This window comes from Onychomys torridus, chromosome 5 (assembly GCF_903995425.1).
Source record: "Onychomys torridus chromosome 5, mOncTor1.1, whole genome shotgun sequence".
Lineage (NCBI taxonomy): Eukaryota > Metazoa > Chordata > Mammalia > Rodentia > Cricetidae > Onychomys > Onychomys torridus.
Genome location: NC_050447.1, coordinates 2,372,553 through 2,399,094, shown reverse-complemented (window position 1 = coordinate 2,399,094; position 26,542 = coordinate 2,372,553). Strand labels below are relative to the sequence as shown.

The window sequence follows — 26,542 nt, the reverse complement described above, 5'->3', positions numbered from 1 at the left end:
TCTAACACTGCCTGTTCCAAATCCATGATTTAAAACCAACCAACCTAAAACCACAACTCTTCTCAGAAGCTGAGTTCCCTAGAAGCAATGTCAGTGTTTGTCCACAACCCGGGAATAGAACTCAGAGTTTTTGTTTCTTGTTCTGTTTTGGAACCCCTGAGACACCATCTGTTTCCAAAGCTTTCTCTTTTTTGAGTTAGTTTCACTGAATCCATTTGCTGTTCCATTTTGTTCCTCAGTTATTTCTTCATTTGCAGGGGTTCCAGATTCTCCTTTTTCTAGTTTTTGCTGCATTTCCCGGAGCTTGGTAACAGCTTTATCTATTGACATTATGCTAATAAGATTAAAGTCATGCATGCTGACTAAATGAAGCATGAAGTTTTGACATAAATTCTTCTTAATTATTTTCTGTCCATAATTTTCTACAAACAGCATACAGGCATGATTCATTTGATTGTCAGCAATAAATCCATGCTTCATGACATGGAGATTCCACAGTTTCATTACTTCTTTCTCTCCTTCATTCACATCAGAAAACTCTTCAATTTGAGTATTCGTTTTTTCTCTCAGCCAGTGGATCTTTTTCATCTTCACTATCTACTTCCATTTCTTGTGGCCAGAGAGGTAAGCAGGTATCACTGTGGAAATGGAGATGATTGTGGCCACTACTGTATGTTCTTTGCTGTTCTACTTCTCTATGTTCAGATTCAAGAAACTCCGACATGCTTGCTTTTGTTCGTTTTGGCCTGCACACAAGAATGTGTGTGATGGGTGTTCTCTTTACTGGTCCATTTTTGACTAAAAGCAAATCCAGGTTGGTGATGAATATCCTGAGGATTTCCTGCATAGGAGCCATCATAACATTCATTGATAGAGACATCTATCCTAGCACCTTTTGGATGATATACATAATTGAAGATAAACCTGCTGTGGCAGAGTTTTAGATGTTTGAGTAGACTATACTGCTTATGGGAGTTGAGAGTGCACCAAGGGCAGTGCAGGTCATCTCTGGCTTCTGTCTATTGTCTTGTATTATTATTATAAAGGAACTGATAAAATATTCTTAATTTCTGACAACTTTCATTTGAAGTATCCTTTTTTTTCCTTGTTTGCAGCTCTGTAGTCGGTGTCTCCTTAGTAGCAATAGTTTGTGCAGGTTTAACAGAACCAGGTTTATTTTCCTGATTAAGGCTCTCTGAATTTCTAGTGGTAAGTGGCTTGGCAACAGGAGCTGTAGATTTATCATTGTTTTCTCCTGCCCAACGAAGAGTGAATTGCAATGTAGGTCCCTGAGAAAATGTTTCAAATGGAGACAGCCTCTTCCCATCAAGAATAGTCTCCCATGTTGCTCTTTTCTTGCTTATTGGGCATTCTTCCATTTCCTGCATGGCTACTTCATATTCCCCATCTAAAAGCTGTAAACGCCTATTTTTGTCAAACACTGACAAATGCAACAAATGTCTTTTCCCCATCTTCATGATTTCATTTTCCCCTGGCTGGAACTTCTTCACTGACATCAATATTTTCATTGGTTTCTCCATTAATCATTCCATTAAATTCTCTTCTTCCTGGACGAGTTACTCTAAACAGTAATGAGGAGGACTTCACCATATGGCTGTTACCAGGTTCAAATTCATTACTGGAAACTGCCAGGGATGGGAAATTTCCTGGTTTTGTTTGATTGAGGTCAGGATTCAAAGGAACCTGCTTTTTACCAGTAGGAACTTGCCTTATTGGACAACTTACATCCATTTTTGTGGAAGAAACTGGTAAATGTAAGTTGCAAATGAGCAGACAAGTTATGAGATTCTTGCTCTCCTTTCATTTGCTCTACTTTTGAAAACATATCAACTTTAAATGTTTTCCTTTTGATGTTTGTTCTGGAGTTTCAATGAGACATGTAAGTAAGAGTTCTGTGCAAAAATATGGTGCTATAAGATTTCGTGTTCGAAGAAATCTATAGATCTGTGTTGGTTTCTCTCTCTTTTTTTTTTTTCCTTTTTTGAGCTGAGGATCGAACCCAGGGCCTTGTGCTTGCCAGGCAACCGTTCTACCACTGAGATAAATCCCCAACCCTTGTGTTGGTTTCTCAAAGGCCTGGAGGAAAAGCTTGTGGTCAGCCTGGATGTGCTCCATTTTCGGCTTCTCCACCTGTAACACTGCAGCCCCATCGCCGCTGCCACTGCAGCAGCCAAGGAGGAGGAAGAGGAGGCCGAGTAACTGCTGCCACCTCCATAGCCCCCGCCACCGGATTTGCCCCCTGAAGACATCACTGCTGCCATTGCCACTGGTGAACCCCCAAAGCCGCCTTCCCCATCCCCAAGCCACCCCCTCCCACTCCGAGGAGGAGAGGAGGGAAGGAGGGAGGGAAAAAAAGTGTCTCCTCCCGAAACATTTTTACTATGGAAGGAATTTGGTCTCTGTTTGATAACACATTAGGCAGTCTGAAAGTGGAACAATTAAATCAGAGGATAGTTAATGCTGATGGAATGTATATAACAACAATTATGAATATTATTTGTTTGATAATTTTTATTTTAGCACTAAAAAGGTTGGTCAATTTGAGTGCCAAGATAGAAGTTTTAGAAAAACCTGTTAAAATAAATTATGGAGAAATTCAGACCTAGACAGAAGATAATGTGAAATTATCTCAGGGTTGAATTATACCATTACAAAGAAATAGCCACAGGTTATCAGACAACAAACTTTAATCTACCTAGTAACCTTACAGGAACTGCCAAATGCTCAAGGGCATGTACAAGCTAATTGGACTCCAGTGGAAATGTAAGTTTTAAGGAGATTTAAAGAAGCTATAGTATCATATGGTATGCATTCTCCATTTGGAAAGCAGATGTTAAACTCATGGTCAACTTGTAATAGAATTATCCCTCAGGACTGGAAAGAGTTCATTACAGCTGTCCTAGAGGTTGGCCCACAGTTACAGTGAAGAAACTGGCTTAAAGAGGAGGCCAAAACAATAGAACAATGATGTAGGACTAGAGGTGTGGAAATTTCACAGGATCAGCTTCTTGGAGAAGGTGATTATGCTGATATACAAAGACAATATTCATATAATAATCAAACCCTAATTCTATGCTGTATGGCACCCATAAATACATGGGACAGAATTGAGGAAGCAGGGAAGAAAATTGAATCATTTACAAAAGTTATACAAGACCCTATAGAATCCTTCACAGATTTCTTACAAAGGCTATTTTCAGCATTAAATAGAATGATTCCAAATTCAGAAGCTAGAGAGATAATAGTTGAATCTTTGGCTTTTGAAAATGTGAATATAGCATGCAAAAGAATAATCAGGCCATTAAAGACAAGATTAGCACCCTTGGAGGATTGGATCAGGGACACAATTAATATTGAGTCTCATGACCATGATGACTTGTGGATAGGAGAAGCAATATTAAAAGCCTTGAGGAAAAATAATAATGTCTGATGTTTTAATTGTGGTAAACAAGGTCATTTGAAAAAGGAGTGTAAAAGGGCATTCCTATAAACAATGTTTATTCAAGGAACAATGGCAACAGAATGCCCCTGCCTTCTGGATTATGCAGAAAATGTGGTAAGGGTAAACATTGGACCAACAAATGTAGATCAACAAGGGACAGACAAGGTAATCCTTTGCCTCTGCAGTCAGAAAAATCTCAAAGGGGCCTCACACAGGCACCCATAGAAAATTCAGTTCAGACTTTTCCTGCCATTGTAAAAACAAACAAAAAAAAAAAAAAAAAAAAAAACAATAAAACCACCTTCTCAGAGTAATTAAATAACCAAATTCCTGTTAGAATAAACCAGGCTACTCAAGGTTGATAGACTCTCCTATAGTGATTTTAATGCAGAGGGAAGATATTATATTGGAGTAGATATTTCTACAAAATAAACAGAGTAAAAATTAAAAACTTATGTGGAAAAGATCTCTAACTTGATTTTAAAAGGGGACTTTGTCAATTAGCAGGAATAGACCCAGCAGAAATTGTAGTACCTTTAACTAAGGAGGACATTGAAAAATTATGGACAGAAAGTGAACCTTGGCAAAGAGCTTGCAGTAATTTTTTTGGGAGAAATTAACAGCAAATATCCCAAAAGTGATAGAATTCAACTTAGAAAGAGAGCTGATTGGATTCTGCCTCGAATTTTATGGGAACACCCATATCTGGAGCTTGTACGTTTTATACACATACAAACAAACAAGGAAAGGCAGGTTACAAATCAGAAAATTTAAGTAAAGTGGTTCAAAGTCCTTATAATTTGGTTCAAAATCAGAATTGTATGCTATTCTGTTGGTATTAGTGGATTTTTCAGAACCTCTCAACATAGTTACTGACTCTCAGTATGCTGAAAGAGTGGTATTACATATTGAGACTGCAAAATTTATCTCTGATGAGTCAGAATTAACTTTGTTATTTATTCAGTTACAAGATATAAAAGGAATAGGAAGCATCCCTTATATATAACTCACATCCAATCCCATATGGGTCTGCCAGGCCCTCTAGCACAAGGTAATGATGAGATTGATAAATTATTGATAGGAAATGTGCTGGAGGCCTCAGAATTTCATTAAAAACATCATGTCAGTAGTAAAGGATTTTTCTATAACCTGGCAACAAGCCAAGGAAATTGTAAGGAAATGTCCTACTTATTCTTTTTACTCCACTACCAGCAGGATGTAACCCAAAGGGTACTCAGAGGAATGAAATCTGGCAAATGGATGTGTTTCACTTTGCGGAATTTGGAAAATTGAAATATGTACACCATACCATTGATACCTATTCAAGATATCAATGGGCAACTGCTTTGAGTTCTGAGAAAGCTGGTTCTTTAATCACTCATTTGCTAGAAGTTATGGCCATCATGGGTATACCTGTACAAATTAAAACTGACAATGCTCCAATATATGTCTCTGTTAAAATAGTTTTTTGCTTATTACAATATAAAGCATATTACAGGTATACCATATAATCAAACAGGCCAAGCAGTCATTGAAAGATCAAATCAAACTCTAAAGGATATGCTAAATAAACAGAAAGGGGTAACAAAAACCCTCAGAAATAGATTATATAAAGCTCTATTAACTTTGAATTTAATCAATGCTAATGAGGAACAGCTGTAGAGAGACATTGGATAATAGAAAAAACTACAGAATTAAATCAGTATATATACTTTAAAGATGTGCTACCCTCAAAATGGGAACCAGGATGTGTGTTACATTGGGGATGAGGTTTTGCTTTTACTTTTACTTCTACAGGAGAAGATAAGCTGTAGATACCATCAAAATTGATGAAGGTTCTATTTGAACAAGAGAGATCTCTTAATTAGAAGAGGTGATAGTTCAACACAGCATGATCATCCAATTTAAATTAACTTATACAATTAACAAATGCTTTTTATTTAATCAGATATAACTTGCCAAAAGGGAATCTCCCCAAAGTTAGGCTTGGAGAAGGTTTTTTGTTTTTGTCTTTCAGGAGAATGAAGGCTAAGGAATCTGAAGAACACTGGACAAATGAGACATCTGAAAAGATGAATCATCCAGAAAAAGTGTCCCAAGAAAAAGAGTAAATTGGCCTATTGGTATATGACATATAAAATTTCATATGTCTTCCTAAATGTTTGTTTCTGCTCTTCTCCTCAGACACTTAACACAAAAGAGGGTGTTTTTTTTTGTAGTCCCAGTTCAATTAAAAATTGAAGCTGGCTTTGGAGTTAGAGAATGGCTCTCTCTTTCTCTAAACCCAAGCATGCTTGTTAAAAGAAAATGCAAAATCTCTGTATCATGTCAGAAGGGCCATCTGGTATGGGACAGAAGAAAACCAAAATTAAGGAACTATTCTATTGCCACTAATCTCGATTCTTTGGTTCTATTTTGATTCTTTAAACTTTTCTTATGATATAAATTTATTTCAAAATTTGTAAGTATATATATATATATATACTTTTGTCATTATATTAATGGTCAAATAGAGTACTAACTAATTCTAGAAAAAAGGCTTCATTTAGCCTATACATGTTTTTATGTTGGAGTCTCTATCAGTTTTCTGCAGGAAATCATGACCATGCCTAACAGTGAATTTGAGGTCTCCAGAAGGATGATGGGGCCCCACAATGATGATTCCACATGGACAATAATAATACCACTAAGCTGACAAACATCACCCAAATATCAGCTTAAGACTACAAACTGCTCAGAGTAATTTTGAGATGGCTAGCTGAAATGATCCAGCCTCACAGACTACTTGAACAAAGACTTGAGACAAGCCCTGGACTTTCACATTAAGCAGAGACTGGACAACAAATGATACAGCCACCTCTCCTAGAACATGACAATTAACCCAAAATTTTTCTTTTCAGGATCCCTTAAAGATGCCTTTGCCACCAAACAGCGGAAAGTACTTTTAAGAACATTCCCAAGAGGTAGGGCAGGTGGTTCTTTGGTCTTTCAATGGGTTTTAGGTTTGGGGATAATTGTCATTATTTAGGATGGTTGGTTACAAGTTGTTATTGTTAATTTCAGGAAAAAGGCTAAAAAAAAGGAGATTAGATTTAAGGTTCTTGTTTGAAAAAAAAGAAAAAGAAAAAGGAGGATATAGATAAGAGGTAGATTATTGAATCTACTCTGAAAGGAAATATAGAAATGATAGAATAAAGTGTAGATTATTGAATCTACTCTGAAAGGATATATAGAAATGATAGAATAAAGGGTAGATTATTGAATCTACTCTGAAAGGAAAAAGGAGAGGATATAGATATGTTGCAGATAAAAAGGAAGATTATTGAATCTACTTTTTAGAAAGCAACTACTAGTTTTAAATATTTTACAATGAATTTGATTTTTGTATATTAAATAAATTATGTATATTGATACCAATTTGAGATTGATATACTGTACATATATTTCCAATCTTGTTCAAGATATTATACCTATGCAGTTCATTTAACAATGTAGTGCAATTTGCTAATCCTTGAAAGTTATTATCAACTAATTAGGATATAAAGAAATGAAAGTTAGTAGTTCAACATTACAATCAAACTAGTAGTCATATTAGGTATGTTTTCAAGGTCAAGCAGAGATCTATTTTAAATAGAAAGAGGTCATCTTGAAATCCTTCAGAATATGACATTTAAAATATTTTAATAACAGGTTTTTTTTTCTTTTTTATGACTATGAGACATGTCTGGTCCTGGCAGCACCAATCTACTTCAGAGAAGATATGGACATTGAAGATCCTCCATACGGAGTTAACTTTCACTGTGGCAAAAGTTAGCCACTGAGCAAGGAAGTGCCCTTGCACCGAGCAGTGGTGGCGCATGCCTTTAATCCCAGCACTTGGGAGGCAGAGCCAGGCAGATCTCTGTGAGCTCAAGACCAACCTGGTCTACAGAAAGATCCAAGACAGGCACCAAAACTACACGAAGAAACCATGTCTCAAAAAAAAAAAGTGCCCTTGCATCGGCTGCTGACAACAGTATGCTGTCCAAAATTGGCAAGCAGGACACACACACACACACACACACACACACACACACACAAAGACTGCAAATACTTGACAAGACAAATGTGGTTGCAGTTTTGGCAATAGGTGTTCTCTGAGGCCAGGACAATATGGTGCCATTGCTGAAGTGGCATTGCAATCCAGAGAAAAGTACAGTGCCCCTTCCTTTGAAGGCAGCTGAGCAGGCAGTGGGTCAATGGCTCCTGGTATGCAGTGTAATAGTAGCTGGAAGTTATTCTTGGAGGAGTAACTAGGCTGACAGAGTCTGGCCTCTCAGTAGTAGACTGGCATTTAATAAAGGAGATGAAGCCACCCACAAGCCAAGAAGAATGGAAAGCTGAATTCCAAAAACACCAGCAATTTCCAGAATTTAAAATCCTGAGTCATAACATAACATGACACTGGTGAAATTCAAGTTTATCTGGTAAATGGAATACTTGCATTGTGGAGTTGAGCTGTAGGCCTTGCATACACCCTACTTCACAAATGAATCTATCTGGCAGGTGAGAGAGATTTGTCTTGACTGTGGGCCATGCAGGGAAACTCTAACTACAAATGGCACCCAATGTTTTGGCAAGAGTTCCCACCTAAACATGACAAAAAAGATTCTAAAATGGAGCTAAAATAAAGCTTCCTAGTTGTCTCTCTCAAGTTAGCAGCAGCCTGCCGGTTTGAGATACTATGGCGGGTTCCTGGCATGTGTGTCTGACCTGCAATGTGGTGGGAATGAGGAGTCTACAAGTGACACTTTACTCTGCTTCATGGTGGATTTAGCCTTTGCTAGTTAAAAAAAAAAAAGTTTCACGGCTATGTACTGCTTTGATAGAACTGCTTCTGATAGTTGATGGTACACATGGCTCCAGACCCAGATCAGGCAGTAAACTGTACCACCTCCATGTTGGGAAACTAAGGTGGGCAGAGCCAGCAGCCACAGTGGTGTTTCAATTTTACAAAGATGGTTATTACACAGAGAATCTGGTTTATGTTGTCTTTGGGATTTTTAACTACAGAAAAAGATTTGATCATAAAAGCTGTTGAGTTAAACAAATATGTAAATTTTAAAGGTACTTTGACTTCAAAATTTGGATATAAGGATATGTTGCTTTGGAAAAGAGTCTCTGCTTTTGTTTCCACAGAAAGCCAGATTTGTTCCAGATTAAGATACATCAGGTTTGATCAGTCAAGACCACCTGAAAGGTCTCCAATGACACCCTGGCCCAGATGATCCAACATCCAGAATGGTTTCAAGGCAACTGGCTCAGAGGTTTACCTTCACAGACTACTCCATAATCCTAATTTTTTCTTTCTGTCCCCATAAGATACAGCACCCCTTCCAGCAGGAAGTAGTAAGAAAAACTACGCCCAATTTCCCAAAATTATCAAGCTGTCTTTGGAGATGGAATTGGCTCACTCCTTCTCAAAACTCAGACATATTGCTAAAAAATAAAAAAAGTTAAAAGATTCTTATGTCCCAAATCAGAAGAGCCCTCTGGTGTGGGACAAAAAAAAAATTATTTAAAGCTGGTTGATTATAAATGCGATCTCTTTCTAACAAAGAAAAGGGGATATGATATAGATATAATAGTATGAAAGGGTAGATTAAGGAACTTACTTCTAAAGAGCAACAACTTGTTTGTTTAAAATGTTTTACATTGGTTTAGATTTTAGTCTATTGATACAAACTTAAAGTTAATTTTGTTATTCTGTATATATATTTCTACTCTTGTTTGAGGTACTATGTTTATGCAACTCATTTAGATTGTAATGGATAATTAAGAAATACAGATCCATTAGTCTTCTATGACAGTCAAACTTATAGTCATGTTAAGTTTTCTAGGTATACATAGATATATTTCAGATAGACAGTAATCTTCAAACACTTCAAAGGTCTACAGAATATGGCATTTAAAATATTTTTAAAATTTAGACTTTCTGGACAGTGAGACATGTCTGCTCCTGGCAGCACTGGTTTACTTCAAAGAGGAGGATGAGCATTGAAAATATGGAGTTTATCTTCACCTTGGCAAAAATAGCCATTTGGGCAAGAAACTGTTCTTGCCTGCACTGCTTGATCAACTGCAGGACCCATAGAAAGGTGACCACTGAACTTTGCTTGACAAAATGGTCCTTCACGTTCCTGCTTCACAGAGGAAACTGCCAGACATTCTACAGGACACTGAAAAAAATGACCAAGAGACTCTAGCCCTATGGGCTGAAGACAAATGCCCCAACTTTACAATGGAACATTAGGTGACCGTCCAGGCTGCCAGCTGTCTCTGCCTACCCTACAAGACTCCAGAAAGTTGCTTGCATCCTTCTCCCGGTTCTTAGGTAATATTATATCCTTCTGAGGTCTTTGACGTGGTTGAAGACTAGATAGTTATAATTTCCTCAGTTATGATAAAAGATAAGTTAAATATAAAACCTTAGACTCACAAATATAGGATAGAAAGTATATTTTGTTTAATTTTGCCAAAAAAAATAGACTAGATATTGTAACTATAATTCTTACTTTGTTTTATGTAATTTTACTATGTAAAAGTTAAAACCTTCCTTTTTTTAAAAAAAAAAAAAAGAAAAAAGAAAAGGGGAAGTGCTGTGGATATCACTCTGTATAAATAAAATGCTGTTTGGCCAGTGGCCAGGCAGGAAGTATAGGCGGGACAAAAGAGAAGAGAATTCTGGGAAGTGGAAGGCTAGGGAGAGATGCTGCCAGCCACTACCAGGACAAGGAAGATGTAAGGTATTGGTAAGCCACAAGCCACGTGGCAACTTACAGAATAATAGAAATGGGTTAATTTAAGATAGAAGAAGTAGATAACAAGAAGCCTGCCATGGCCATACAGTTTGTAAACAATATAAGTTTCTGTATGTTTCCTTGGTTGGGTCTGAGCATCTATGGGCCTTGTGGGTAAGAGAGATTTGTCCTGACTGTGTGCCAGGCAGGAAACTCTAGCTACACTAGCCTGTAGGCCAAAGATGATGCCCCAACAGTACAGAGAAATCTTGGGTGTGTGTCCAGGCAGCTGGCTGTTTCTGTCATAACTCACATTTTTTGGAAGCTGCTTGTTTGCATTTCCTGTTTTACTATATAATATTATTTCCTTATTGGGTCTCTGAGGGAGTTGAAGATTAGATAGTTTTACCTATAGTTTTCCTTTTTAAGAAATTCAGAAGAGAAGCTCACTAAGTGGTGTTAAGTATATAAGTTTCAAAGACATCATAAGATAGTTTTCTGTTAGTAATACAAGATAGGATAAAAAGTGAATTAGGTACATTTTGGATTCAGCAAAATAGGATAGATAATGGAATATTTTCTCTGAATTTGTCAAATAAAATGGACTAGACTTTGTTGATGTATTTATTGCTTGTATATATTATGCATAGTTATTGTACTTATTGTATATAGTTTTCCTTATATTAGTTATAACTTTTTAATTTTATAAGACAAAAAAGGAGAAATGTGGTGATATTTTATTTGTGCTGATATGTTATGATATTTTATCTGTGCTTTAATAAATAAAGCTTGCCTGGAGATTAGAAGAATAGGAACAGCCATTATAAGTAAACAAAGGTAGCACATGCCTGTAATCCTTGGCATGAAGGAATCTGTCTGAATCTCTGTGAGTTCAAGGCTACACTGGAAACAGCCAGGTGTAGTGACACATGCCTTAAATTCCAACACTAGTTAACCATGGAGGTCAAGAGGTCTATACAGACCGGTAGGAAGTGACAGAACTGGGCAGGAAGAGGAAGTGATGTAGCTGGACAGAAAGAGCAAATCAGATGGCAGAACAGCAAGGCATACAGGAGTGGGTAGGTAGGAAGTAAGTCACATTTGGAAGCTGCAGAGTTGATGAGGTAAGGTTAGCTGTGGCTTTCCCTATTTCCCTGATCTCTCAGGTTTCCACCCCTATATCTGACTCTGTGTTTTTTTATTTAGTAAGACCTTTTAGAAATTCATTTACAGCCTAACGTTTTCAAACAACCAAGTTTAATTTATCCAGTAACCCTACAGGAACTGCTAAATGATACATATCCCCAAGGCTGCATAAGAATTGATTGTCTGGGTGGTGCACACGTTTAATCCCAGCACTCGGGAGGCAGAGCCAGGAGGATTTCTGTGAGTTTGAGGCCAGCCTAGGCTATAAAGTGAGTTCCAGGAAAGGCACAAAGCTACACAGAGAAACCCTGTCTTGTAAAAAAAAAAAAAAAAAAGATTGATTGGACTCTTGTGCCTTGTGCCAATGTTAGATTTGAGGAAGTAATCATCTCATATGGTATGCATTCACCTTTTTTGAAGGAGATGTTAAACCTGTGGTAAACTTGTAACAGATGTAGTCAACTTGTAATCCCTAAAGACTGGAAAGATTTGGTTACAGCTATCTTGGAACCTGGTCCTCCATTACAGTGGAGAACCTGGTGAAAAGATGAGGCTAAGACTATTGAACAGAAACTCCCATCTGGACCAGTGGTGAGTGCCTGGGGTTATAGTGAGAGAGGCCCCCGCCTCTAGGTCCCACCCCTGGACATCAGCCATCCTGGGAAGACATGTCTAACTTTGCCCCAGTTTCTGGCCATTTGGTGAGCCCTACAGGAACGCTCCTCTTTGCCAACACTGCAGGCAGACCCTGCAATCTCCACACCCTGCCCCCACATCCATCTGCCAGAGACCCCAGCCACTTCCTGAGACTCAAAGACTAGGCCCAGCTCCCATCCAGCCTGGAACTCCCATCTGGATCAGAGGTGAGTGCCTGGGGTCACACCCAGAGAGGAACACACCTGGGTCACAGCCCGGGGCACCAGCCATTCCAGGGAAGACCTGCCCACCTTGGCCTCAGGTTCTGGCCATAGGACAGGACACCCCATGCCCACCAGGAAGGTTCCCCCTCTCCAAGACTCTCTGGTGGACCATACAACCTCCATGCCCTGCCCCCTCACACATCTGGCCTAGACTCCAGCCACTTCCAGTGACTTAGAAACCAGCCCCCAGCTCCCATCCTGCCCTGGAATTCCCATCTGCACAAGATAAGGAGACCTCAGGGACTTCCTGAGACTCAGAGTCCAGCCCCCAGCTCCCATCCGGCCAGCACTCTCATCTGGACCAGAGGTCCCATCAGGCACAGAGCTTCCATCTGGAACAGAGAGAGGCTCCCTAAATCTGTCAGCTCTGTCTGGACCAAGTGCACTGATAAGACCAAGAACGTATCCACAAGGAGATGGGCAGACGTCAAAGCAGAAGTACATACAACAAAATAAAGAGCAATACAGCATCAGCAGAACCTAGCCCTTCTCCAACAGCTAGACCTGAACATCATGGAATGGAAGAAGAAGAAGAAAAAAAAAAACCTTATAAGTAACATCATGAAGATGCTAAAGCCTTATATAGAAGAAATCAAAAATAAAGTAGAGGAACAGACAAACAAAAAATGGGAAGAACGCTATAAAAAAAACTAGAGGAAAGGACAATTAAAGCAGAAGAAAACAATATGACCTTGAAAAAAAAATCCTGAAAAAGCAAGGGAGACAGTCCAAGACCTGAAGAGGGAAATAGAAAAAATGAAGAAGACACTAGTAGAAGGAATGCTGGAAATAGAAAATCTGAATAAACGAACAGGAACTTCAGATGCAAGTATAACCAACAGAATGCAAGAGATGGAAGAGAGGATCTCTTGTGTTGAAGATACAGTAGAAGAAATAGATTCATCAGTCAAAGAAAACATTAAAGCCAACAAAGTCATGACCCAAAATGTCCAAGAAATATGGGACACCATGCAAAGACCAAACCTATGAATAATAGGGATAGAAGAAGGAGAAGAATACCAACTCAAAGGCACAGAAAATATATTTAACAAGATCATAGAAGAAAACTGTCCCAACTTAAAGAAGGAAATGCCTATGAAGATACAAGAAGCCTATAGAATACCAAACAGACTAGACCCCCAGAAAAAGTCCCCTTGCCACATAATAATTAAACAACTAAACATACAGAATAAAGAAAGAATATTAAGGGCAGCAAAGGAAAAAGGCCAAGTGACTTATAAAGGAAAACCCATCAGAATAACACCCGATTCTCAATGGAGACTCTGAAAGCCAGAAGGACCTGGACAGATATAATGCAGACACTAAGAGACCATGGATGCCAGCCTAGACTAATATACCCAGCAAAACTTTCAATCATCATACATGGAGTGAACAAGACCTTCCAAGACAAAACAAGATTTAAACAACACTTATCCACAAACCCAGCCCTACAGAAAGCACTAGAAGGAAAATTCCAACCTAAGGAAGGCAGATACACCCATGAAAACACAGGAAATAGATAACACCACAGCAGTAAACCCCAAAGAAGAGAAGTACACACACACTACCACCAAAAAATAAAAATAATAACAGGAACAAACAATCACTGGTCACTAATATCCCTTAATATCAATGGACTTAATTCACCTACAAAAAGACACGGACTAACAGAATGGATACAAAAACAGGACCCATCTTTCTGCTGCATACAAGAAACACACCTCAAATTCAAAGATAGACACCTCCTAAGAATAAAAGGCTGGGAAAAGATTTTCCAATCAAATGGTTTTAAGAAGCAAGCTGGTGTAGCCATCCTAATATCCAGCAAAATAGACTTCAAACTAAAATCAATCAAAAGAGATGATGAAGGGCATTACATACTCATCCCAGGAAAGATCCACCAAGATGAAGTTTCAATTCTGAAGATTTATACCCCAAACACAAGGGCACCCACATATGTAAAAGAAACATTACTAAAGTTTAAATCACATATAAAACCCCACACATTAATAGTGGGAGACTTCAACACCCCACTTTCACCTCTGGACAGATCTGCCAAATTGAAACTTAACAGAGAAATAATGGACTTAACTGATGTTATGACTCAAATGGACTTAATCGATATCTACAGAACATTCCACATGAACAAGAAATAATATACCTTCTTCTCAGCACCCCATGGAACCTTCTCTAAAATCGACCACATACTTGGCCACAAAGCAAATCTCAACAGATACAAAACAATTGGAATAACCTCCTGTATTCTATCAGACCACCATGGATTAAAGTTAGATTTCAACAAAAAAAAAAAACTACAGAAAACCTACAATCTCATGGAAACTGAATAATGCTCACCTGAATCACCAATGGGTTAAGGAAGAAATAAAGAAAGAAATTAAAGACTTCCTAGAGATCAATAAAATGAATACAACACATACCCAAACTTATGGGACACTATGAAAGCAGTGATAAGAGGGAAATTCATAGCACTAAATGCCCACATAAAAAAGTTGGAGAAATCTCACACTAGTGACTTGACAGGACACATGAAAGCTCTTGAATAGGAAGAAGCAAAGTCTCCCAGGAGGAAGAGATGCCAGGAAATTATCAAATTGAGAGCTGAAATCAATAAAATAGAAATAAAGAGAACAATACAAAAAATTAATGAAAAAGAGTGGGTTCTTTGAGAAGATCAACAAGATAGACAAACCCTTATCCAAACTAACCAAAAGACAGAGAGAAAGCATCCAAATTTAAAAAATCAGAAATGAAAAGGGGGACATAACAAGAGACAATGAGGAAATCCAGAGAATCATCAGGTCATACTTCAAAAACCTCTACTCCACAAAACTGGAAAATCTAAAAGAAATGGATAATTTCCTAGATATTTCCACATACCTAAGTTAATTCAAGACCAGATAAACCATTTAAAAAGTACAATAACCCCTAAGGAAATAGAATCAATCATTAAAAGTCTCCCAAACTGGGGAGGGGGGCACTGGAGAAATAGCTGAGTGGTTAAGAGCACTGGCTGTTCTTCCAGAGGTCCTGAGTTCAATTCCCAGAAACCACATGGTGGCTCACAACCATTTATAGTGAGATCTGGCGCTCTCTTCTGGCATGCAGGCAGAACACTGTATACATAATAAATAAATACATAAATAAATCTTTAAAAAAAAAAGTCTCCCAACCAAAAAAAGTCCAGGACCAGATGGTTTCAGTGCAGAATTCTACCAGATCTTCAAAGAAGACTTAATTCCAATACTCTTTAAATTGTTTCACACAAACTCCTTCTATGAGGCTACAATTACCCTGATTCCTAAACCAAACAAAGATGCAACAAAGAAAGAGAACTACAGACCAATCTCCCTCATGAACATTGATGCAAAAATACTCAATAAAATTCTGGCGAACAGACTCCAAGAACACATCAAAACAATTATCCACCATGATCAAGTAGACTTCATCCCAGGGATGCAAGGGTGGTTCGACATATGAAAGTCCATCAATGTAATACACCATATGAACAAACTCAAAGAAAAAAAACCACATGATCATCTCAATACACACAGAAAAGGCATTTGACAAAATCCAACACCCCTTCATGATAAAGGTCTTGGAGTGATCAGGAATACAGGGAACATACATAAACATAATAAAGACAATCTACAGCAAGCCAACAGCCAACATCAAATTAAATGGAGAGAAACTCAAAGCCATACCACTAAAATCAGGAACAAGGCAAGGCTGTCCCCTCTCCCCATATTTATTCAATATAGTACTTGAAGTTCTAGCCAGAGCAATAAGACAACAAAAGGAGATTAAGGGGATAGAAATAGGAAAGGAAGAAGTCAAGCTTTCCCTATTTGCAGATGACATGATAGTATACATGAGTGACACCAAAAATTCAACCAAGGAACTGATACAGCTTATAAACACCTTCAGCAACATAGCAGGATACAAGATCGACTCAAAAAAACAGCCCTCCGATATACAATAGACAAACAGGGTGAGAAGGAAATCAGAGATACATCACCCTTTACAATAGCCACAAATGATATAAAATACCTTGGGGTTATTCTAACTAAACATGTGAAGGACCTATATGACAAGAACTTTAAGTCTCTAAAAAAAGAAATGGAAGATGTCAGAAAATGGAAAGATCTCTCTCCCATGCTCATGGATAGGCAGGATTAACAGTAAAGATGGCGATCTTACCAAAAGCAATCTACAGATTCAACGCAATCCCCATCAAATTACCAACACAATTCTTCACAGACCTGGAAAGAATAATACTCAACTTCATATGGGAAAACAAAAAACCCAGGATAGCCTAAAGATTTCTGTACAATAAAACAACCTCTGGTGACATCACAATCCCCGACCTCAAGCTCTACTGTAGAGCTACCATAATAAAAACAGCTTGGTACTGGCATAAAAACCGACATGTGGACCAATGGAATCGAATTGAAGACCCTGACATTAACCCACACACCTATGAACATACAATTTTTGACAAAGAAGCCAAAAATGTACAATGGAAAAAAGAAAGCATCTTCAACAAATGGTGCTGGCATAACTGGATGTCAACGTGTAGAAGGCTGCAAATAGATCCATATCTGTCACCATGCACAAAACTTAAGTCCAAGTGGATCAAAGACCTCAACATAAATCCAGTTTCTCTGAACCTGATAGAAGAGAAAGTAGGAAGTACTCTTGAATGCATTGGCACTGGAGATCACTTTCTAAATATAACACCAGTAGCACAGACACTGAAAGAAACAATTAATCAATGGGACCTGTTGAAACTGAGAAGCTTTTGTAGAGCAAAGGACATGGTCAACAAGACAAAGCAACAGCCTACAGAATGGGAAAAGGTCTTCACCAACCCCACATCTGACAGAGGGCTGATATCCAGAATATATAAAGAACTCAAGAAAGTAGACATCAAAATGCCCAACAGTCCAATTAAGAAATGGGCTATAGAACTAAACAGAGAATTCTCCACAGAGGAATTTCAAATGGCTGAAAGACATTTAAGGAATTGCTCAACATCCCTAATTATCTGAGAAATGCAAATCAAAATGATTCTTAGATACCTCCTTACACCTGTGAGAATGGCTAAGATCAAAAACCCAGAAGACAGCTTATGCTGGAGGATGTGGAGCAAGGGGAACTCTCCTCCACTGCTGGTGGGAATGCAAGCTTGTACAGCCACTTTGGAAATCAATATGGTGCTTCCTTAGAAATTTGGGAATCCATCTCCCCCGAGACCCAACTATAGCACTCTTGGGCATATACCCAAGGAATGCTCAATCATACCACAAGGGCATTTGCTCAACGATGTTCATATCAGCATTGTTTGTAATAGCCAGAACCTGGAAACAACCTAGATGCCCTTCAACTGAAGAATGGATAAAGAAAATATGGTACATATACACAATGGAGTACTACTCAGCAGAGAAAAACAATGACATCATGTGGTTTGCAGACAAATGGATGGATCTAGAAAAAAATCATCCTGAGTGAGGTAACCCAGACTCAGAAGGATAAACATGGTATGTACTCACTCATAGGAGGATACTAGATGTAAAACAAAGATGACTAGACTGCTACACAACTCCAGGGAGACTACCTAGAAAACGGGACCCTAGGAAAGACACAGGGATCGCCCAATGACAGAGAAATGGATGAGATCTACATGAACAACCTGGATGACAGTGGGAGGGCAAGGTTTGAGGGAAAGAGAGCGTAGGAGAGTGGGAGATCCCAGATGGATCAAGAACAGAGGGAGAACAAGGAAATAAGAGACCATGATAAATAAGGACCACATGGGAATAGGAAGAAGCAAAGTGCTAGAGAAATCCACAAAGATACCCCCACTGAAGACTACCGGCAATGGTTGAGAGAAAGCCTGAACTGACCTACTCTGGTGATAGGATGGCTAAACACCCTAACTGTCATGCTAGGTTTTTATAATTAAGACAAATTAGAATTCACACTTCATGTATGTCTGAGCACCCATTTGTACCTGTAATTGTGGAGGACAGAGAGGGCACTAAATGGAGTTACAGTTGATTATGAGTCATTATGTGAATAGTGGAAATTGAACCAGGGCCCCTCCAGAAGAGCAGCAGGTGCTCTAATCAAGTGAGCCATTTTTCCAGCATCAAACAATATTTAATGAGACAACTAGGAACAATGCACATGTTGTTGTTGTTGTTGTTGTTGTTGTTGTTGTTGTTGTTGTTGTTTTCAGAACCCAGTGAGTTATAACACATGGGCTCCAAACTCTCCGGGACTCATTTCATCAATCTGCATTTATATTCAGAAATCCTGGAAAGTATTAAACATCTAAGGTAAACAAAGTGTATGACCTATCAACATGGAACTCCTGTGAAACCTGTAGTTTCAGAAGCTGTGAGATTTCTAGCATATTTATGATTTTCATTTCAGGTGAAATATTTTACTCTTATATGAAAAACAAAAACCAAACGATCCAAAATTCACAATATTAAATTTTAAAGTCCACAAACTATGTGTAAAATAAAGCTAATTACTAAAATCACCACATTCTATTTTACAGTTATAACAACTAAGACTCACAGTGCTTAAGTTAAGCAGGAGTGACTTATATTCATGCCTTTGTTTTCACATGAATAAAAGGACTTGGATAAAGCTAATTTTCTCTATCTTTTACTGAAGTATGACATACTAAATGCTAAATGCACACAATTATTGAATTCTTTAAAACCTCCAACTTAATTCTCTAGTTTTATTTAGTTAAAATTTTGTGTACATAGGGGCAAGAGGTATCAGAACTCCTGGAATTAGAGTTACAGGCCATTTTGAGCCACTTGACACTGGTACTGGGAATTGAACTCAGGTCCCCTAGAAGAGCAGTACATGTTCATACATTAGGCTGAGTCATCTCTCCAGCCCTTAATTCTCGCAATGTTACAATTGACATCTGAGGCTCAGAAAGGTTAAACAACTTTCCAAAAGTCACATATTTAGTTAGGAAGTCAAGAGCTCAACTCAGGGGAGTAAATGACCTTTCCTATCAAGAAAGGATCTTAAAGATGGCTCTGTGGGGAAAGGTGCTTACCATCAAGCCTGACCTGAGTTGCACCCCCAGAAACCTCATGATGGAGAAGAACTGACTCCTGAAAGTTGTCCTCTGACACACACATGCACACACAATAAATAAATGTGGTGATATTGTGTTCCCCAAAATATTGTGCACCCTAATAAACTTATCTGGGGTCAGAGAACAGAACAGCCACTAGATATAGAGGCCAGAAAATGGTGGCACACACACCTTTAACCTGGATGGATCTCTGTGAGTTTAAAGCTACACTAGAAACAGCCATGCATGGTGACTCACGCCTTTAATCCCAGGAAGTGATGGCAGAAAGGTATATAAAGCGTGATGACCAGGAACTAGAAGCTTTTAGCTGGTTAAGCTTTCAGGCTTTTGAGCAGCACAGTTCAGCTGAGAGGCACCCAGTCTGAGGAAACAGAGTCAGCTGAGGAACTGGCAAGGTGAGGCTGTGGCTTGTTCTGCTTCTCTGATCATCCAGCATTCACCCCAATACTTAGCTCCAGGTTTGTTTTTATTAATAAGACCCTTTAGGATTCATGCTACAAATAAATGTGAAAATCAGCTGAGGAATACCAATACCAAAATGTCAGGGTTTTTTTCTGATATCTTGAAGTTTATCTAAGTACAATAATGAATAGATAGACATGACACAGATGATGGGGATACCTGTTGTATGAGCACATACATCAGTGATTTATACAGTACAATGTTTAAATATAATATAAATGAAAGCTTAATTGAAATTTTATTGTAGCACAAATTCTAATTGGTCTTAATAATAAAAACCTGGAGTCAGATATCAGCATGAAAGCCGAAAGATCAGAGAAGCAGAGCAGCCAGCCACTAGAAAGACTTCTTATCTCTATGACTACTCAGCATGAGCTCCTTCCTGTCTCCACTCATCCAGCCAAATCTCAAGTGCTGGGATCAAAGGTTGTGCAACTATTGCCTAGCTCTGTTTCTTGTTTAGACTGGATCAATCAAGACTGGCCTTGAACTAACAGAGAGCCATCTGCCTCTACCTCCCAAGTGCTGGGATTAAAGGTGTGTGCCATCACTGCTTAGCCTCTATGGCTATCTAGTGGCTTAGCTCTGCATTTTGCTCTTTGGGCAAGCTTTATTTGTTAGATCACAAACAAAATATCATCATAGTTTATTTGCTATATTATTTTAAAAAACAAACAACAGCAAAAACACACAGTGTCACACCAGGCCTAGTGGCACAGGATTATAATCCCAACTATTCAGAAGGTTGTAGCAGGAGATTCACAAGTTCAAAGCCTGCCTGGATCATCATAACTTCAAGGCCAGCCTGGGCAATTTAGTGAGCCCTTTCCTCAAAAAATAAAGTAAAGCGAGGGCAAGGATTAGGAGAGCACTTGCCTAGAATATGAGGACTCCCCAGGACAATAAATCAATAATAAAACAACACCAGTTGTCTGATTTTATACCCCACTGTAGTTTTTTTATTTTGTTTTTGTTTTTATTTTTACTTTTCAAGATAGAGTTTCTCTTGGCTATCCTGGAACTCTCTATATAAACCAGGCTGGCCTCAAACTCACAGAGATCTGCCTGATTCTGCTTCCTGGGTGCTGGGATTAAAGGCGTGCGCCACACACATAGCTTTCATTCCACATTTTTAAATATATCCACCTATTTAAAATATATCTTAGGGAATAGTGCAAGCATAAAGAAGTGAATCAAACCGAGATTTACTTTTCAAAATAAGTAGGCAGAATGTTGACATCATCAGGGTGGACTCACTTTTTCATGCTACTAATATACTGTTATGACCTGAATGGTGACATCACAAACCAAACTCACAATAGTAACAGCTTTTAGTGAGTCTTGACTGTCAGACTTTCATGACGGTATCAAGGCCCTTCTAAAAAGATGGCGGGAGTGTGCTTGCTCATTATTCTCTTCTACAACATGAGGACACACCACAAAGGAACAGATGCTCACCTGCACTTCAAAATGACCTGAAGCTTCAGCTGGTCACACAAAAGGGATTTTGTTACAGCCCCAGGAACATACTAAAATATATACAAATTGGAAACAGGTAGCTTTGGAAAATTTTTTGAAATGCAGCTTGGTGAGGTTGAATTACTGACATGGTAACATAGGTAGCTAGAGACCTTATACTAACATGTTTTTCAAGTCTCTTTTTCTTCTTTATTTATTGAAATTCACAAGTCTCTGATTTATTTTTTATAGAATTGTTCATGTTACAAATTCCTCCACAGTTTTTTTGGTTTTGTTTTGTTTTTCCCCACCATACATTTAAACATCCCTTCAACCCAACTCATCTCAACACTATGGTCACAGCCCCTGTACATCACTTGGCTATAATCTCACACAAAGAGTTTGAGATGAGGCAAGGCGACAGTCAGACAGGTGTTGACTAAGAGCTCAAAGGCACTTAGAGTAAATTATTAAAGACATAAAGACCTAAAAATACCAGACAAAGCAAAACAAACAAAAAACCCATGATCCTCAACACGCTTTCCAGTGCAACTGGCATCTTTGACCAGGAGGTGGCAGCAACCGAAACAGGAACTTTCAGATAAGGAATCCGACCGAGAACAAACACACCAGAGCGTCAGGATCCTTCTGGACTCTGGAATTGACAGAGCCTTCTAGTCGGCCAGGAGGCCATCTGGGGACACTTCTTTGCTGAAGGGATCCCAGGATTCTCCCACTGAGACTCCAGAAAGGATGTGACAAAAGGTCTCTGGAATGTCTTCCCAGTCAACAAGCAGGGAAGGCCAATCAGAAGGAGCAAAGCCAAACCACTGTAAGAACGGGGGTTACAATAAATGAGGGTTTAAGCCACAAGTCAAAGAACAGGGCAAGACACAAATGTGACTTGAAATCAAAATAGCTGACAAGCTGCCAGTGTTGATGAGTTAGGCTAGGCTTCCAGGTCATGCCAATTATTAAAGTAATGGTGACTCCCACAGCTCAGCAGGGAAAAGCACTTGTTCTTGCAAGCCTTGGCAACCTGAGTTTAGTCCACCAATGGTTCTCAATCTTCCTAATGCTGTAACCCTTTAATACAGTTCCTCATGTTGTGGTGACCCCACCCATAAAATTACTTTTGTTGCTACCTCATAACTGTAATTTTGCTATTGCATGAATCATAATGTAAATATCTGTGTTTTCTGAGGGCCTTAGGTGACCCCTGAGAAAGAGTCGTTAGCCCCCAAAGGGGTTGTAACCCACAGGTTGAGAATGACTGCCCTAAGCTCATGTAAAGATGGAAAGAGAGAACAGGTTCCACAATGTTGTTCTCCACAGATGTGCTTAGGCATACATGATCATGCATGTACACACACATATACACATACACACATTATAAAAAATAATAGCCGGGCGGTGGTGGTGCACACTTTTAATCCCAGCACTCAGGAGACAGAGGCAGGTGGATCTCTGTGAGTTCGAGGCCAGCCTGGGCTACAGAGCAAGTTCCAGAACAGGCTCCAAAGCTACACAGAGAAACCCTGTCTTGACAAACCAAAAAATTAATTAATTAATAATATAAAATTTAAAAATTATAACAGCTAGCCCTGATGGAGAAATTTTGTTTGTTTGTTTTTCAAGACAGGGTTTCTCTTTATAGCCCTAGCTGTCCTGGATCTAGCTCTGTAGACCTAGCTGGGTTTGAACTCAAAGATCTGCCTGCCTCTGCCTTCCAAATGCTGGAATTAAAGCCATGTGCCACCATCGCCCTGCTGGAGAATATTAATAACAAAGTAGTGGTAGGAGCATAGGACAGGTCTTACCAGAGAATGAGGATCTAGATAAAGGTATTTTGGTGACAGAGAGCCATCACATCTTTAGGGGAATTCAGTTTTTTTGGATCATACTATGTTTCTCTGAGAGGAGCTAATAAAATCTAATAGGAGCTTTGTCAGTTACCTATTAAGTTAAGTAGTGATGAGGAATAAAAAGAAGATTAATTAATTGGATAAAAGAAAGCCAATGAGTGATGTCCTAGTCAGGGTTACTATTCTATAATGAAACACCATGACCAAAGCAACTTGAGGAGGGGAGGGTTTATTTTGCACTTAACACATCACTGTTCACTACATAAGTCAGACAGGAACTCAAACAAGACAGGAACCTGGAGGCAGGAGCTGATGCAGACACCATGAAGGGGAGCTTGCCCAATCTGCTTTCTTATAGAACCCAGGACCACCATCCCAGAAATAGCACCACCCACAATGGGCTGGTCCCTCCACCATCAATCACTAATTTAAAAATGTCTTACAGCAGGATCTTACAGAGGCATTTTCTCAGTTGAGGTTCCCACCTTTCAGATAACTCTAGCTTGTGTAAAAATTGACATAAAACTAGTCAGCACAAGTGATTTTTCTCTATACCTCAAAAAGGTGGTTAGGAATGGGGGGATCAAACTTACTGGAGAGTTTTTGTAGGATCTGGGTATCATATCCTACAGTTAAAAAGCTCACTTCCGATTCACTGCCTTGATTTCCTTGTTGTTTTGTTTTATAAAGCATGATTTGGGCTCAGGGCTGATAGAAAATTACATGTCCACACGGTTGGGCTTGCCTGGCGGACCGCCTAACTATTTCCGGTTCAGAATAGCCATCTCTGTGTCAGACATCTCGGGGACCCGGACTCTATGGCTTTACGTGGTTGCATTAAGCGCGCATGCATGGAGTACCCACACGAGTTCCTGTACGCATGTGTGCCCAACCTTTATAAAGCCGGTGCCATCTTGCATGAGCCCCCTTTATCTCCTCACCCATGTGTGTTTCACACAGGCCTGTCACCTCTATCCTCTTTAATAAAAACTCTTCTGTGGTCTTGTCATGTTCGGACGTGCTCCTCGCGAGGTAAAGCACCTTAATAACTAACAAGGGCCATCTAAAACTGCCCATGCTTCTAGGCAAATCTACAAAAATGGTGAAGATTGGAGCAGTAAGTCTCTAAGGACAAGGGAAGTAGAGATATGGGGCCAAACTGTAAGAAAGAAGGAAGAACTGAGAAAATGTGTTTGTTGTTCTAAACAGATACTTGCAGTTGAGAAACTCACTGACAATTCCTATGGAGAGGGGTTTCAGGATTGTGACTTCATTAGCCATACTGTTCAGGTTCTGTGAACAAGACTGAGACCTGTGTAGCTTTGCGCCTTTCCTGGAACTCACTTGGTAGCCCAGGCTGGCCTCAAACTCACAGAGATCCACCTGCCACCTGGCTCTGCTGGGATTAAGGCATGTGCCACCACCGCCAGCTCCTGGAATTCTTTTCTGTAATGAATTCAGGAATCTGGATATCCCTGAAAGATAGAAGGGCACTCCTCGGGCTGCCAACAGTAGCTTCTGCCCCTGCCTCCACTGAGCAGATTAACAGAGACAGAAAGGGCAAAGAAAGGTGAGTGTTACCTTCAGGTAGGGCTGTGTTTGACATGGCAAGGTAGTCATCTCAGACCTTACCCACGTGGATGGAAAGGCATACACTCACTACCTGCCAAACTGGTGGAGGAGAGAAAATCCGCACTGGAAGAAGTTGGCTGCAATCTGTATTCCCTCCCTTCCTCACCTAGCTACAAGGGAAGATGGGAAGTGTAGTCTTTCAGCAGGAAACTATCACATACTGACTAGAGAAATACTTGGCAGAGACGGTCCTGAATTATAGGATAGCAGATAAGCTCTATCATCACACTCCTTAGCTAGACATGGGACAAGAAAGCCCTCAATGGAGTCTGATCAACAGAAAGTCTTGAAGGAATTAGATTTTAGACTGTGATCACCCTGAACTAGGCCCTTGGGACATGGAATGGGTAGAGAGATCAATAGTAGCCCCAAAACACTGAGAGGACGGCTGTGGGGACTGTCAGCTATTCGCAGGGTGTTATTTCCCCCCGAACGACCAGAATATGGCGAGTATAGGCTTCAAGGGAAGACCCAGCTCTCACGCTAGAATTGGACTATCCCAAGGCACATGGGTACACTAAGAATAGTCAGAGTCAGATAGGCAAGTGGCTACCAGTGAGGCTCTATAGGGATATGGATTTAGGTTGCCCTCCACAATCTGTCACCAAAGACACAACCAAGGAAGATGAAGATCTGGTCCTACTGAAGAGGGCATAAAAGCTGCAACCTCCACCCTCCCATCAAGGTACCTTCCATACCATGCAGAAAGGGGGGACTTGTGCCTTTAGCATGGAGCTGAGCCACACATTGAACAAAGTGATGAAAGATTCTCAGACGGTCATAACTGAACAATGGTAAGCTAAAACAGCTGGGATTTGGTTCCTTTCGGTCACAACCTACTCAGTTCTCCCCTGTGGCCTCAAGTTTAAAGATTGATCTGCTTTTCTCTAGCAACATTGCTGCCCTCCACACAAAAAGAATTTTGTTAGAGTTCACCATTCATACATGAGATCACAGGGCATAATAGTCAGTAGAAGAGACCACAATCATATTCTAGACCCTAGAAAACTACAGATGAGCAGAGGAGCCAGCCCTAACCTGTTGGTATCATTGCCTCCCCCAGAAATGAACTGCTCTATCCTGTCATTAGAGTGCTCAGACCTGAGTAATAATTTACACAGGCCCCCAGTAATGACTACAGAAACTTGATATGGAGCTGGGCATCCCTTAAGATCCCTTAACCTTTGCTCTGGACTGCCTGGGAGGTCCTAGTGGCCTGCAGGTGAGATAAGAATAGGATAGTGGGTTGTGAGAAGTAAACCACAGCCTCTACTTCTGTCAAACTTGCTGTCACTATGGGAGAGTGAAGAAACGGTCTTGTTATTGCTACACAGCAAAAAAGTCAGAAACAACCAAGAAAGTAAGACAGTTCTCCTGCCCAGCGGTGCATTCCATGGCTAGTGGTAATACTTTTCTAATGTCTGCCTTGAAACCTCACCTTAACCCCACTTCTGCACGGCATGCTGTCTGTCTCTAAGGCTCTCATCCTTATGCTAACAATAAGAACAAATTCATTTAATCTAAATTGTAATTGAGTCTAAATCTCTGATTTTTCCCACTGGATTCAAACGCCACAACAGATATATCCACACCAAACAGCCAGATGGGATTTCTGCAACTCCTCTACATGTGTCCAGCTGTCAGTGAGGTGGGCCACATGGTAGCAA

The 26,542-nt window shown here is 39.6% G+C and overlaps 1 pseudogene; it reads right to left on the bottom strand.

Annotated features, from left to right (window-relative positions):
- Positions 1–26,337, bottom strand: LOC118583840 (annotated as a pseudogene).
- Positions 26,338–26,542: the final 205 nt, after the last annotated feature.